Source organism: Caretta caretta, chromosome 9 (assembly GCF_965140235.1).
Source record: "Caretta caretta isolate rCarCar2 chromosome 9, rCarCar1.hap1, whole genome shotgun sequence".
Classification (NCBI taxonomy): domain Eukaryota; kingdom Metazoa; phylum Chordata; order Testudines; family Cheloniidae; genus Caretta; species Caretta caretta.
In genome coordinates, this window is record NC_134214.1 from 94,230,437 (window position 1) to 94,245,297 (window position 14,861).

The window sequence follows — 14,861 nt, forward strand, 5'->3', positions numbered from 1 at the left end:
CAGGCAATCCAACACTATTTCTCATTGCTCCCTGTACATTTTTCTGTAGTTTTATAATATCAACATAGAAGATTAAAATGGAAAACTGCGAGTCATTACCAGGGTATGGTTTCTTTACACTGTAATGACCTCGGGTTAACAATTTTTGAAAGAAACTATTTGCAAAAATATATACAGATGTGCTCTTTACCCTTCTGCACTATCATACTATATTTCCAGTGGTATATAACCAATTAAATGTTAACCAGAAAATAATTATTCATCAAATGCTGCAAATGCTTAATTTCTTTGTAAATTAAGTCTAGCATTTGATGTTACTGTTTCAGTGTCCTGGATTGTGAAGGACATTAAGGGAAATACTGTCCATCTATCATGTGGCTAGATTTATATAAAGTGGTCTTACAGTGGTCCCAGGAGTTCTTCCTGTAGAGAACCCCATCTCATCTGATAGGGACATGCAAAGGAATCTCTCAGCAGAAGGGCCCCAAGAACTCTAAGAGGTTCCTTTGCGTGCTCCAATCAGATGAGAGGGATGTAAAGTTCCACAGTCCCTCAAACCCATGAAGCCTGGAGATATGTGGGGAATCCCATCCCCAGTCCCAGCAGCAGAACTCATTTCCACTTGCTGCCTGCCCAGAGCTGATTTCCACTAGCTGCTTGCCCGGTAGCTGCACAGTAAGTGTCATGCTGTAGGAGGAGCCTCCAGGAGCCTCAAGCCCCAGTAACTCCCACTTGTATATCCTTGCCTGGCTCCATCCCTTCCCAGTCCCACCCTAAATTGCCTTAAAGCCTTTTCCCCACAAAGCTGAAGCAGAAGATCTTCAGTGAAGTCCCAGGGATTGGAGAAGAATGATGAAGAAGTGGCACTCTCCCATGGACACTCTCCCTCACCTGTTCTGCTAACTTCAGTTTCTGGTTGTTTCTTCTTATTATTCTTGTGCTTTTCCACCACAATCATAGGTTTTTCCAGTGTTGGGCACATGATATGGCTTGGTCTGTGACCCTGGCAAGGTCTTCCATGGTGAACAGTTCCTGCAGGAACCAACAGACCAACAGATATTCCCGGATCTATGTTTCACTGCAATCATATGTTTTTGGGCCATTGGAGTAGCCCTACTTCTGCATATTGACTTTTGACCTGCAAACTTTTATTTGGACGTGATTTAAACATCTCCTGGTCAACCAATCCTTCTCCATGCCTGAGGGAAGGTGCTGAGCAACATCAATGTGCATTTTGACATCCTTGTTGAGTATTTCTACCTGTGTGCACCACATTTCCAGTCATGTGGCTGTTGGCAATTTTTTAAAGCAGTTCTGTTGCAGACAGGAAACTTTTCCATTATTTCAGGTGGCTAACTGCAGCAGTGTGGCCATCGAGTGGATGTCTGGTATCTTTGACCTGTTGTAATTGTTTCCTTTTGCTTGTCACCAATCTCCTGATAGCCAGAGAAGCAATTCCAGGAAGCACATAAAGACTGTTCACCATTGTTGATTTTTGACATCCTGCAATATATTAACAGCTGTCATTCAGAACTGGGTCCAGCTTCTTCACATGAGCTGATCTTTCCTACACCAGACAGGCATATTTGGCCCTCACTAGTAATGAGCAAGTGCAGTGGCTCTTAGTGTTGCTGGGTTGACTCTCCATTTTGAATTTGCAAACTTCCTAAGTATGGCATTCTGGGCACTAATTTTGTCTTTTATCTTCTCCATGTGTGTCTTGAAGGAGAGAGTGCCGTCTAGTGTCACTCCAAGATAGACAGGATTCCAGCACAGGACAAGTGATACCCCTTACCAGGTGATGTTGAGTTGTCTATTGGTCTCACAGTTCCAAAGATGGAAGAGACTCACTTGTGTTTAGTCTGGGTTGGCATGCAATAAACTGAAAGCCTAGACAGAGCCAATGTAAGTGTAACTTTGATCTGGGTTAAATCCTTGGGTTAGGCAATGACACATAAGTCATCAGCACAGATAAAACTTCTTGTGCTGAGGTGGATTGGTTGGTCATGCATGTAGATGTTGAAAAGTATTGGCGAGAGTATGCCCCCTTGTGGCTGACTATTTGTCTGTTTCCGCCATTAACTCCACTTCTCGCATAGTTTGCCTTAAAAATGCCAGTTCTGTAACAGAGATTGGATTACTCATATGAGGTGGTAATCTTTCAGCGTCTTGTATATTTTAGCAAGGAGCCTTTGGTGATTCATAGTCTCATATGCTGCTGATAGGTTGACAAATACAGCAGTTGTTGCCATATCCTTTTCAAAGCCATCTCTGATGTACTGAGTGATATTCAGCAGTTGGTGGTGGATGACTTGCCTGCTCAGAATCCAGCTTGCTCTGGGAATAGGTTCTTTTCAACAAGTGGTAATAGGTTTAAAATGAGATGCTTGTACAGTTTGTACATGTGGCATGGTACTGATCTATGCCTGACGTTCTTTGACTCTCGCATCCATCCCTAGATTCAAGAGTGCCCCAGCATGTGCTCACTGCCAGATCTTGGGTACTTTATATGTAGCTGAGCATGAATTAAACAACTGGAGGAACTAATTATTTGTTGCTAGTCCAAAGTATTTTCCTGACTACTAAAAGGGGGCTAAATTAATAAGGTGCATGAGAGTGAATAAGGGATTTCTCACGTCACTACCCCTAACTAAATTCAATTACTTTTTTTCTGTGGATGAATATCATGAATGACGGTCTCATTTAGTTACAATAGGAGTGCTATTAAAACAGACTCTGTGTACAACAAAAACATTAAGCTGAAGTCCATTACCATGAAGTACCAAAGCGGTAACATGCCATTTTATACCTCGTAAGGCATGCTGGATTTCACTGCATTTTATGTCAACAGTCATAATATCACAGAAATGTAGGGCTGGAAGGGACCTCAAGAGATCACCAAGTCCAGCCCCCTGCACTGAGGAGGACCAAGTAAACCTAGACCATCTTGAGAGGTGCTTGACCAACCTGTTCTTAAAAACCTCCAATAATGGGGATTCCATAACCTCCCTTGGGAGCCTTTTCTAGACCGTAACTACCTCATGGTTAGAAAGTTTTTCCAACTATCTAACCTAAATATCCCTTGCTGCAGATTAACCCATCACTTCTTCTCCTACCTTCAGTGGACATGGAGAACGATTGATCACCATCCTCTTTATAACAACCCTTAACATATTTGAAGACTGTTATCAGGTTCCCCCCCATCCCACCCCCTCACTCTTCTTTGCTCAATACTAAACATGCTCAGTTTTTTTTAACCTTTCCTGATAGGTCAGGTTTTCTGAACGTTTTATCATTTTTGTTGCTTTCCTCTAGCCTCTCTCCAATTTATACACATCTTTTCTAAAGTGTGGCACCCAGAATTGGACACAGTACTCCAGCTGAGGCATCACCAGTGCTGAGCGGGACAATTACCTCCCATGTCTTACATATGACATTCCCGTTAATACACCCCAGAATGATATTCGCCTTTTTCCCAGTCACATCATATTTTTGACACGTATTCAATTTGTGATCCATTATAACCCCCAGATCCTTTTCAGCAGTACTACTGCCTAGTCAGTTATTCCCCATATTGTAGTGGTGCATTTGATTTTTCCTTCCTAAGTGTAGTACTTTGCACGTATCTTTACTGAATTTCATCTTGTTCAGACCAGTTCTCTAATTTGTCAAGGTTGTTTGCAATTTTACATCTGTTATCCAAAGCGCTTGCAATCCTTCCCAGCTTGGCATCATCTGCAAATTTTATAAACATACTCTCTGCGCCATTATCCAAGCTATTAATGAAAATATTGAATAGTATCATACCCTGTGAAACCCCACTAGATGTACTGTCCCCATTTGACAGCGAACCATTGATAGCTACTCTTTGAGTTCAGTCTCAGCCAGTTTTGAACCCACCTTGTCATAATTTTGTCTAGGCCATGTTTCCTTAGATGCTCATGAGAATGTCATATGGGAGTGTGTCAAAAGCCTTACTAAGATCAAGATATATCAAACCTACTTCCCTTCCCCATTCACTAGGCCAGTAACATTATCAAAGAAGGAAATTAAGTTGGTTTGCCATGATTTGTTCTTGAAAAAGCCTTGTTGACTATTGCTATAGTCCTATTAGCCTCTAGGTGCTTACAAATTTACCAATGTGATATATGTCATCATGTGCCAGCATGATGAGGTAAACTGGACAGTGTCTACATAAAAGAATAAATGGACACAAATCAGACATCAAGAACTATAACGTTCGAAAACCAATCAGAGAACACTTCAATCTCTCTGGTCACTCGATTACAGACCTAAAAGTGGCAATTCTTGAACAAAAAAACTTCAAAAACAGACTCCAACGAGAGACTGCTGAATTGGAATTAATTTGCAAACTGGATACAATTAACTTAGGCTTGAATAAAGACTGGGAGTGGATGTGTCATTACACAAAGTAAAACTATTTCCCCATGTTTATTCCCCCACCACACACACCTGTTCCTCACACTTTCTTGTCAACCCCTGGAAATGGCCCACCTTGATTATCACTACAAAAGGTTTCACCCCCTCCCCACCCGCCCACTCTCCTGCTGATAATAGTTCACCTTACCTGATCACTCTGGTTACAGTGTGTACGGTAACACCCATTGTTTCATGTTCTCTGTGTATATAAAATCTCCCCACTGTATTTTCCACTACATGCATCCGATGAAGTGAGCTGTAGCTCACGAAAGCTTATGCTCAAATAAATTTGTTAGTCTCTAAGGTGCCACAAGTACTCCTGTTCTTTTTGCGGATACAGACTAACACGGCTGCTACTCTGAAAACCACAAATTTATTGTTTAATAATTTGTTCCAGTACCTTTCCAGGTAATAAAGTTAGGCTGATTGATCTATACTATAATTTCCTGGATCTTCTTTATTCCCCTTTTCAAAGCTAGGTACTATATTTGCCCTTCTCTAGTCCTTTGGGACCTCACCCATCCTCCATGAGTTCCTGAAGATAATTGCTAATGGTTCTGAGATTGCTTCAGCTAGTAGGATTAATTTCATCAGATCCTGCCAACTTGAATACATCTAACTTTTCCAAATATTCTTTAACTTGTTCTTTCCTTATTTTGGCTTGCATTCCTTCCCCCTTGTTACTATAAATTGTGTTGAGTACCAGGTGATCATTAACCTTTTTAATGAAGGCTGAAGCCAAATAGTCAACTTACTCTATCTCTCTTCTTTAGAATAACGTATTCTCTCAAGGGCTATATATCATAACCAAATAAAAAGTGTTTGTGTGTGTGTGCATGTTTGTGTGTATAAAACCCTATTACAAAGCACAAAGTTCCCATGACTTTCAAAATGTCCCTTTTTTGACAAGGGACCTCTAGATTATAAACAGTGGGCCTGAATCTCCTCGGTCTCTGAGACAGGCAGTGAAGACAAGGTTAAAATGTAAATTTTCATCATGGCAACAGGCTAAGAGCTGAGGTCTCAAGGTTCTGTAATAGGCCCTGTGTTGTTTAATATATTTATTAATGACTAGGAAAGTGAGTTAACAAAATTTGCAGATGACACAAAGTTATTTAGGTTAGTTAAGTCCAAAGAAGATGGTGCGGAACTTTGGGGGGTCCTCTCCAAACTAGGTGAATGGAAAACAAGATAGCAAAGGGACTTAAATGTGAACAAATGCAAAATATTTAAATAAATACAAAAATGCAAAGGCTTCTACGTTAACTATATTAGCTCAAGAAGAGGACCTGAGCATTGTGGTAGAGAGGTCAATGAAGACCTTGGCTGAATGTACATCTGCAGTCAAAACAAGCAAAATATGTTAGGATGTGTAAGAAATGTTATAATTAGAGTTGGTTGGAAAATTTGAACAAAAACAAAACTATTTGTTGTCACTGATGCCAAAAGATAAGCATAACTTTAAAAGATATCATCAGAAAGGACATTTATATGTCTCTAACTATGAGGGCTTAAGAGACATAGTATTGAGGGCAGATTAGTTTACATCTGCCTAATGCAAAGTTTGTAGCACTTACCTCTGAAGCATCTTGAACTGGCCACTATCGGATATAGGATACTAGGTCTAGATAGACCTCAGATCCAATCAAGTCTGGCAATTCCTATGTTCCACTCTCTGGTACCTGGGACCTATTGTGTTGCTCAGTGAAGTCAATGGGAAGACTCCGATTTGACTTCAGAAGGTTCTGGATCAGGTCCTTCATTCAGCGCTTTGTACTAGTACACAGGGGGCATAAAACACCATCCATTTTGATCAGCTAGATTTTTACAGCCATTTTGACAGTTCCCCACTTCCATTGGTAAGAATTCCAGCATGGAAAGGACTGTAGGGCAGTGGCTCGTATCAAAGGCAGCATGGGGCAGTGGGTGTATGGGTGTAGGGGAGGGAGAGAGGGGTTGAGGAAAACTGAATTCTGGCAGGAAAGATGGACACAGATAAAGACTCTGAAAAATGAATAAAAATATGCAAAAGAATGCCAGGTAAATTTCTGCTGCTTCTCAGAGAAAGAGAAAAGAGCTATTTGAGGATAAATAATATCTTTAGGATGACGTAAATGTAACGTCAGGACAACATATGAACTCACTGTATGGTGGGAAGAGCTGGGCTGTTTATTTTATTCTGTGCAGAAGAAGTTGTTGAGAAGTGACACATTTTCAGGACGTGATTTGATATCACATTATGTGGTGTCCTGCACACAGCTCACACAAAATGGCCCTTTCCAAGAGTTCACACTGCATGTATGATGGGGGAATTCACAATCCCTTCCCCTCCATAATGTTCTCGGATTCTGCCTTTGTGTAGGAAATAGAGGGGGATAAATTTAATTCCCCCAATCCAGAGACAGGCTTCCATCCCAGTGGGCTGTAATACTGGATGGCATGGCACACGCAAGGCTCCACTTTCCGAGAACTCTGCTCTATGCTAGGATATTTGAAGCCGGCATGGGCCCTTGCTCTATGGCACACAGTGGATGTGTAGGTCTTGTAGTCAGCCACTCTACCCGTACCTTCTCCTTGCATGATGAGGCTCCCTGAGGCTGAATTTCACTCCCTATCTGAGACTCTTGTCCTTTGTATATACCTTTGATTGTTCTAATTAAAAATTAAACCATTTAAAAGATGAGCAGTGTAGATTTAGATGGTAGCTGGTTTTATGGGACTACATTCTAGTACGCTACGAAACATGATGGGGGTAGGACTAGATGACCTCCCGAGACCCCTTCCAACCCTGATATTCTAGGAGTTAAATGATGCCCTACTGATAAGGGCAAGGAACTTTTTTTTTTTTTTAAAGATGGAATAAATGTATGTCCAAGCTACAGGAATTGTGAACTGTTCTTTGCAATAAAAGATTCAGAAATCCACCAAATTTGATGACAAATGTACTGCAGTTGCTAATTTGTACTGCTATGGGCCAGATCTCCAGCCAATTTACAAACACTGGGGATCTTAATAATTTTATTATTTAGAATGTGATCTGGGCTGGACTGCTTTATAATCATTCCCTTTGCCCTTGTAACACTTTTTGTACTAATTTCCCAGAGGAAGACAATTCAAGTGCGCACAGAATAGACAATACTGCATTTTGTATTGAGACCTTCCACATGACGACGCAGGAAAAAGAGATCAGAAATTCCATGAGTGCGTAGAGAATGCTGCAAGAGACTTGAGATGTAATGACAATAATCACCCTCATGCTCCAATTCCAAAAGAAATAGAGGGTTTGTGTCCTGCAACATGAAATTAACCACTTGACCAGCATCCTATGGGAGACAATGAAATACTAAAGGCTTTGTGGTGAATCTAATGGTGCATCTTTTTTTCCACTCTTCTCAATCTGTGTCATATGCCTTTGCTCCTATTCTTGCTTCCTATTACTTTTCTCTTCTATTTTCTTTTATTGCACTCACATCGTATTTTTTCCTTAGTACTTACCCCATCTATATCCTCTCTTCTTTCACTTTCCCTTCCTTTTATGGCATGAACAAAGTGGGCAGTGGAAGAAACTCCCAATTATCTTAACTGTACCAATATAGCTCCACATGTTGGCAAATTGAGTTCTTCTCATCAGGGCATGTGTCTAATTTCTAGGGGATTTCTCCCTCCCTGAAGTTAGCTTTAATTAATCAACTCTTTGTAGGTGTTTCCTCTTCTTTTGAGTGACATTTGCTGTATAAATTCCAGTTACTGTAACAATCCTAGTAAATTTTTCTTACTCTTCCAAATATACAGAGAGTCAAAATTATAATGGCCTCATTCTGTCATATTTGCTTGAAATGTGTATTTGTGTATTAGGTGGTTTTACTCTGACTAGATTAAAGTATAAAAATTGAGCTATGGTTCCTCATTGTTCAGACAGCTTCATCCTATTAATACTTAAAAAGAAAAAAACAAATAAAGCGAACAGTGTCAAGAATGGAAATTGCCTCAGACGTATGTTAATATTATTTTCCTTATCGTTCTCTTTAAAAGATATTGTATTTTATTGGCCTAATAATACTTTTTATCCTTCTGTGCTAATGGGATTTTTATAAGGAATGTGAAGTCTTCGAAACACAACTAAATAAACTGAAAATAACGGAATGGCGGCGCTGACAAATGGCAAACTGCACGTAGCTGTGGTACTGCGAAGCCATCCAGGACGAGACAGGCTCTGCATACTCCACAGCAGTAGGTCAGCCATACCGAAATGCCGCTCCTTGACCTTCAATGACGGAACATAATGCAGAGGGTTGTGGCCCCCCGTTCAGAAGCAAATGACACAGGATAGATGTACGTTTTGAAGTACAGTATATCCTAACAGAAGAGCAACTGTATATTTTTGGAATGAGTCTCTTTGTCATAAAAGACAGGCTTACTTGTATGTTGAGTGTTGCATGGAAAAATAGGTGGGCAAAAGCATTTAATAGCAACAGGTTATTTAAGAAGTAATATGAGGACATTCAGGTTTTACACACATCCACCCTCACCCTGCCTTCTATAGGTTAAGGTAAACAGAAAATAAATAGTTATTATTCCCTATTTGAAAGACAGGTGCCTTTGGTACCTATCATTCACTCAGACACACGCATTCAATTCCATTCAAATCTAGGAGGATATGCTTACACAGCCTGCGGCACCAAGCCCCCCAGCCCAGATCAACAGACTCGGGCTTGTGCTACCATGCTAATAGCTGTGTAGCATTGTGACTCAGGTTGGAGCGCGGGCTCTGAAGCCCACCCACGCCTCCCTAGGCTTCAGAGCCCAAGCTCCAGCCCGAGCCACGGCTTCACAGTGCTGTCTACCCCGCTATTTTTAGTGCAGTAGTTCAAGGCCCCCTGAGCCTGAGCCTGTCAACCTGAGCTAGGAGCTCACAGCCACGGGCTGTGGAGAGATACCCAGAGCAGTGTAACAGTCCCCGCTCTGTGTCTGTTTCTAATGGCTTCTTTCTTGTGCACACAGCTGAAGAACAAAAAACTTTTTTGTGGCAGAGGGATGCTGGGAAGTGGACGGAGAAGCATCGTTCCAGGAGTGGGGTCTGGAGAACTGATACCCTAGAGAGGCATTAGTGTTTGCTAGATACTAGCAACAACAGCTGCAGCCATTGCTCCCACCAGAGACACTTTGCTGGCATGATGGTATGGCAGGACAGGGATGGAGCTATACTGAGGAGTCCTGCCCCATGGGAAGTCTGCAGTGGTGGCCCCAGAACAGCTCTGCTGCTGCTGTGTAGCTCGAGAAAGGATTCGGTCCTTTACCTACCTACCTACTCGGGTGGAGGCTTTGCCAAATCAGGGCCCTTGAGCCTGTCAGTGTTGGGGGAAGATTTTCACCTATATGGTTTTCTATGACGCCATCACTGTGTATCTAAGGGCTCGATCCTGCTCCCTTTGAAGTCAGTGGCAAAACTTCCATTGACTTTAATGGTGCAAGTGGGGTTTAAGTGGCTCATGAGCTTGTCCATGGGCTCTCCCCACTGGGTGAATTTCACCCTTTCTGAATAAAGTGCTGGGTGTGAGAAGAACATGACAATGGGCTGATAGGTTTAAAAACAGGGTCTGTCCCTAAATATTGAATATTTGTATGTCTACCATGCAGTCTCAAATAGAGAGTGACTGATGTTAAATCAGAATGGAATAGTGGTAATAAAGTCTTTCTTTTCAGTTCTACAGCACCTCCATTTGGGGTCTCAGGGTTATGTAATGTCTGCCAGGAGATGGGGTTTAATAAATTGTGTAACAACCACACTAGAAGTCAGGCCCTTTTCTGAAAAGAATTGAGTGATTTTTCTAATAAATATGATGTAGATACAAAGCATTTAAAGAAATGTTTCAAGTTATTAACTTTCTATATTTCAGGTCATTGCCATAAGAAGGAAATGAATGGGTTGCATTTTTTGCCCATTTACCAAATTCAGTTGCTATTGTTATTTAAAATTCCTGCAAGAATAGAAATCACCCAAGTTATTTTTCTTATAATCCTTCCTATCATGCCAATAGAAAAGATCAGATTGTATTGCTCGCGGTGAACTGCCATATTTGATCAGTTTGAATCTGAATATGTCCTTCAGACAGAGCTTTGCTAAACATATAAAACATAAATGTTGTATGTACCTGAAAAATGTAGCATGGAAATATATAACACAGAACAAAAGAGGAACTCAACTAAAACTGTTGAAGGAAACACACTTTATCTTTCTGCCTCCTTAATATAGAACAGGAGTCTAAAATATATCTATCTATCTATCTATCTTTATTATTACTTCTAGAGTGTCAACTAATTAAAAAGAATGATTATTTACCTGCTACAGAAACTAATATCACTGGCTTTCTAAACAGATAAAGATTAATCATGTGGGGTCTATGACTAAGATATTAAATAGCTGATTTGGGAAAACATTTTTGTTACATACATTGTATTTCCAAACAGCTGTTCAGTGTGGCTCATTAAGGGTGCGAGCGAACAAGGCAGTTGCTCAGGGCCTCTCATCAACTCCTGTAGAGCCAGAGCAGGGGGGACCATTGAGAGCCATATGGGCCACAGTTCAGTGGCTCCAGAGGTCCCAAATCCTTGAGAAGGGGGCTTGGCAGGGATGCGGACTCACAGGTGTGGATCTCCACCCACAGATTGGAAGAAGGGCGACAGAAGGTTGTTAAAATCCAACAGCCTTTCCATGGGTTAGGAGGACCCGATTTCCCCTTGGGAAGGTGAATTTCACTGAGAATGCAATTGCAATGCAACCTGACAAATCCCTGTACATTGAGGCTTAAAGAATCTAGTGTGCTTGTGTACAGTCCCTTTCATAAATTTATAACTGAAATGAGAACAGGTCCTTAAGTACTGAGGCAGAGGAAGGGATCTTTCATTTTTACTTACAAGCACAGCCGCAAATCTGGAAACTGCCAAAATACTAAAAGTCATTCATGCCTGGGAAACGTTTAGCCTAATAATAAAAAAAAACCTCATTAGAAAAAACCACCACATATTATACACTCTCATAACTCACTGAGAAAAAAATTAGCTGTTCGTGCTTCGACTGCTAGGGTAAATTAGACAATCAAGAGTCTTTTACAAAGTCCTAACCAAAGCTTGAGGAGATAGTGAATCATTCGTACCCCAAAACGTATTTTCCCTTTTCTGGACTGCTGTCTTAGGGAAGTTCATTGTTCAGCGCACTCAGGCAGACGCCAGCAAGCTTCCTCAACTGATTGGGTTTTTACCTTGTTCCATTTATAGAGAAGCTTGTTAAAAGTGTGGAGTGATTTAGCTATGTGAACAATAGTAAAGTGTTCACTCTAACCTTTATAAACACCTCCTGATAAAATCAAAACACAATTGCTGGATAAGCACAATAATGTATATTTTGCCATGTGCTATTGTTGCACGTGGCTGGCATTGGCTCAGTGATTGACATTACAGTACGCATCACACAGTTGCATCTCTCTCTAAGTGCCTGGGCATGAACTGGCAGGGTGGAAGCAAGTTCAGTCCCTTTGTGATAGCAACTCACAGGGCCTCTTCCAAATGAATTTCTCCCTCTGTCATCCATCTCATTCAGCAAGTTGAAAATAGAGGAGACACAATCATCAATGCCACTCTAAGCTCTCTGTATCTTTCACTTTGTGCAAGACTGTTCCCAGCACCATCTTTAACAGCTGAAGGGCATGTGGATCTGTTGCTGCTACCGGGGCATCCTGTGCCACTGAACTGTATCTGGCACATAAAATTATTGGGGGGGGGGCATGCTGGGTTTATTGAGGGGACTGCAAAGCTCAGCCCATGGGCCCGAAAGAATCCTGAGTTGCCTTCCATGCTGATGGAGCAGGTGATGGCCCCAGTCCTAGTGATCTATGAGGGGTTCAGAACCTTCACTATAAAGGTGGCCCATGTTGAGAAGAGGGCTGAGCAGAGGGAGTAAAGTGCATACTGTGGTTGGGAAAGGTGTATCTGGGGACAGGTATCTTCAAGCTGGATGTGTGTATATGGAGGAAACTCAGGGCGCATGGGAGTAGGAGTGGCCCTTTTACACTGCTGGTGATCTGTGGAGCGCAGGTTCCATTCTATCATCCCCAAATTCCCTGCTCAGAAAAGGATTACATATAAATAAGGTTATTTCCATCTTCTTTCTGCCAACCCTAATCTGAAAAAGAAAAAAAAACAATCTCCAAACACAGAGAAACAAGCTGGGGTGAAGGCATGTGGTGTAAATGGACAGCAAACTCCATGGGACAGTATCTGCCCTTGGGAGTCTTCAAAGATGAGGAAGAAGGATATCTACTGCAGGGAAACTGCAGTGGTTCTTGGCTCCCTGTCACTTGCAGGAGGAAGGGCTAGTGAGAAAGCAGAACAGCCAGGGACAGAGAAATGAAGGAAAGGAGAATCTCATTTCCTGGGGATCTCAACTTATTTGTGCTCTTCCCCAAGAATCATGCAACAATTGCAGAACAGGAACACACCCTGCTGCCAATGTCTTGCTCCCCTGACAAGCTTCTTCTCATCCCTCCTCCACAATGGGGTGGCAGCAGCAACTAAGAATCATAACTTAAGAGCTCCTCACCCACACTAGCTTTGGAGTCGAGGCTGCAGGGTGGACCCTCTGTTGCCTGCGTGAGCTGGCTTTATGGCCTCTTTATGCCTTTGGAGCTGCACAAAGGGACCCAGAATCTTGCCCATAATGGTTAGCAATGTGTAAGCTATTGGTAGATGAACATAAGGAAGGCTTGCCACAAGCCCAGCTATGAGGAGATGATGGGTCTCTCCAGAATAGACACATAAAATCTGTCCAGGTCCTGTCAAGGCACAGAGCTGTCATACTCTACAGCAGTGGCAATAGTCATCCTTTATTTCTGAGGCTAAGGTCAGGTTTCTGCCATCCACAGCTGCACCTGTGCCTTGGAGCCACAGAACTCATTTCACAAACACAATGAATTCCAAAACCTGATCTATTTCCAGAACCAAAGCACATTGGATAGTTTGGAAGCTCTTTGAGGGATACAATTTCAGAAATTGTTCTGCAGTTTGCTCCACCCCCTGTAATTATCAGAGGCGGGGAGACATTTTTAATAAAAATAAGGGGGGTCGGGGAGGGAGAAAATCAGTAAATATTACTTTCTCAGACCTTGATCCTGCAAAGACTTACTCCCACATGTTACACATTGGGAGCAGCCCTGTTAAAGACAGCAGGTTACTCAGAGTACATAATGCTAATCAGTCTGCAGGCTCCAATCCCAAATAGGCTTAAGAACATTCTCAAAGACCAAAGCCCCAGCTCCACAAACCAAGCATGTGCACATATACATAGAAACAGCCAAAAATGTGACACGTAAAGAGTTTTGTCATTTGTAAGAACACCGTCTACATACAATTAGCTGAAATGCGTGTCTTTGAAGCACACCTTCAAACATGTACCTCTTGCACCTTCTCTGGGTAGCCACTTTGTAAAGCTGTAATATTTGGGCCAAGCAATGCACAGAACCCCTGCATCACAGAAGAGGAAGGAGGCTGGGAGGATAAGTGGATTTTGAGATCAGCTGTATTCAGACTCTCTACAGGACACAAGCAATCATCCTGCTGCCTTTAGGAGAAGGGGATGGGGGGCACTGGAAAAGGACAAACGGACAAAGAAAAAGTGCCACTGGATATGTCTACACTGCAAAACAAGACCCATGACAGCAAGTCTGGGAGCCTGGGTCAACTGACTCGGGCTGACACTATGGGACTAAAAATAGCAGTGTAGACATCGGGGCTGGGGCTGGAGGCCTGGGCTCTGAAACCCGGCAAGGTGGGTGAGGCTCAAAGGTGGGCTCCAGCCTGAGACTGAACACTAGTTTTAGCCCCATAGTGCAAGATCCGCAAGCCCAAGCCAGTTGCTCCAGGCTCTGCGACGTGCTCCCATGGCTCTTTTTCTGCAGTGTAGACATACCCAATGAAGTCACGTCTACATTACAAAAAAGGCGTGTTCTTAACGTGGGTGAGCTAATCCATGTGAGCTAACTTGGGTCATAAAATAGCAGCGAAGACACAGCAGCTCAGCTTTTGCCTCAGATTAGTCCTTTGCATTAAAGCCTATAGGGAACTTGGGTTTCAACTTGAGCTGCTAACTAGAGTTGAGAGCCAAGTTGCTGTGTCTTCACTGCTATTTTATGCCAAGTTAACTAACTCCATTAACACACCTTTTTTTTGCATTCTAGATATATGCTATGAGGCTAACGCTCATGTGTTTGTAGATCACCTTTCATGCAAAAGGCTTGAAAAGAGCTTTAAAAACGTTACTGCTTGCACGATCTTTGTATGCGTATATATCTGTGTGTGAGTAAAGAATGATTTGGCCCCAAACTGAAGTGCAGCCACTTTTATGTAATATATTAACAAATATTTAACAG

The 14,861-nt window shown here is 42.1% G+C and overlaps 1 long non-coding RNA gene across 2 annotated transcripts in view; it reads left to right on the top strand.

The window, feature by feature from the left end:
- Positions 1-7,934, top strand: part of LOC142073306 (uncharacterized) — a 585,757-nt gene extending 577,823 nt beyond the window's left edge. The window contains exons 6-7 of one of the 2 annotated variants that reach the window (XR_012670110.1): positions 1,727-1,798; positions 7,543-7,934. This is a non-coding gene — a long non-coding RNA (uncharacterized LOC142073306). The remainder of the gene's footprint in view (positions 1-1,726; positions 1,799-7,542) is intronic. The other variant, XR_012670111.1, reaches the window with a different exon arrangement.
- Positions 7,935-14,861: the final 6,927 nt, after the last annotated feature.